This window comes from Nycticebus coucang, chromosome 10 (genome assembly GCF_027406575.1).
Source record: "Nycticebus coucang isolate mNycCou1 chromosome 10, mNycCou1.pri, whole genome shotgun sequence".
NCBI classification, from domain to species: Eukaryota; Metazoa; Chordata; class Mammalia; order Primates; family Lorisidae; genus Nycticebus; species Nycticebus coucang.
Genome location: NC_069789.1, coordinates 123538774 through 123540558, shown reverse-complemented (window position 1 = coordinate 123540558; position 1785 = coordinate 123538774). Strand labels below are relative to the sequence as shown.

General features: G+C 46.5%; 1 non-coding gene across 1 annotated transcript; it reads left to right on the top strand.

The window, feature by feature from the left end:
- Positions 1 to 524: 524 nt before the first annotated feature.
- LOC128597785 (U6 spliceosomal RNA) lies at positions 525 to 631 on the top strand. The gene has a single exon (XR_008383345.1). It is a non-coding gene; the product is annotated as a U6 spliceosomal RNA (small nuclear RNA).
- The last annotated feature ends 1154 nt before the right edge of the window (positions 632 to 1785 follow it).

Sequence of the window (1785 nt, the reverse complement as noted above, 5' to 3'; positions counted from 1 at the left end):
CAAACTTCCTGTCCTCAATATCAGGAAATCTCCCGGTCCTCAGCTCAGATGTGCTGAGTATTATGCAAAGAACTGCCTTCCCACAACCAAGCCCCTTGTATGGTACTCTGTAAATTCTGAGCACTTATTGAAATATCTATCCTGTGAACAGGCCCACTTGGGCCAGGACCTAGACGGACTGACCTTTTATGAATGCCAAAGTAGAATCATGTTGGTAGGGACTTGATACAGCTGTGTCCATATACAAAAGCAGATGCCATCCAGGGGTTGAGTAGCAGTCTTCCTGGGTGAAAGATGCCATCACTGAGAAAAGCTTCCTGGGTCTGCAGCAATACTATTTATTTCTAGCATTTTTTTTTCTTTTGCAGTTTTTGGCCAGGGCCAGGTTTGAACCTGCCACCTCCAGTATATGGGGCTGGTGCCCTATTCCTTGAGCCACAGGTGCTACCCTATTTCTAGTATCTTTACACTGTCAGGGTCTTCAAGACAAGCCTGGGCAACGTAGCAAGATCTCTCTCTCCCTTGTGCTCGCTTCGGCAGCACATATACTAAAATTGGAATGATACAGAGAAGATTAGCATGGCCCCTGTGCAAGGATGACACGCAAATTCGTGAAGCGTTCCATATTTTTAAGCATCACAAGAATGGAGAAGCATGAATCCTATGTACTCAATTTTGATATGAGGACAATTAATGACAATTAAGGTTATGGGGGGGAGGCAGAAAGAGGGACAGAGGGAGGGGGGTGGGGCCTTGGTGTGTGTCACACTTTATGGGGGCAAGACATGATTGCAAGAGGGACTTTACCTAACAATTGCAATCAGTGTAACCTGGCTTATTATACCCTCAATGAATCCCCAACAATAAAAAAAAAAAATCTCTCTCTCTCTCTCTCTCTCTCTTTGAGACAGAGTATCAGTCTGTCACCCTGGGTAGTGGTGGTAGATCACAGCAACCTCAAACTCTTGGGCTCAAGCAATCTTCTTGCCTCAGACCCCCACAATGCCTGGCTATTTTTAAGAGAAGGGGTTTTTCTCTTGCTCAGGCTGGTCTTCAACTCCTGAGCTCAGGCAATCTACCTGCCTCAATCCTAGCATTACCGTCATGAGCCACCACACCCAGCCAAGACTCCATCTCTTGAAAACAATCTTTTTTTTTAGAGACAGAGTCTCACTTTGTTGCCCTCAGTAGAGTGCTGTGGCATCACAGCTCACAGCAAGCTCCAACTCCTGGGCTTAGGCGATTCTCTTGCCTCAGCCTCCCAAGTAGCTGGGACCACAGGCACCTGCCACAACTCCCGGCTACTTTTTGTGGCATTTTGGCCAGGGCTGGGTTTGAACCTGCCACCTATACGGGGCCAGCGCCCTACTCCCTGAGCCACAGATGCCGCCTAAAAACAATCTTTTTTAATACGAAAATTAACCAGGTGTGGTGGTGTGTACCTATAGCCCCAACTCCTTGGGAAACTGAGGTGAGAGGAGATTGAGGCTGCAGTGGGCTATGATCATGAAACCACCTATATTAAAGTATCAAAAACTACGGCAGGAGTCTGATTTCCACAGAAGTATAGGCACAGCTCCACCTTAACTAGCCATTGTTCCATCTCTGGCCTTTCCCTAATTGTTTGTTTCTTAGGAGTCACAAATCCCTGACTGGCATAAGATTTGTAACCTTCCGTAATTGCTTCCACAAGTAACATTGCTATTGTAAAACCTAAGACTGGCCTTTGAAATATTTTCCAAACTCCAGCTTCAGGGAGTCTGATGCCAACAGGACCAGTAGCCA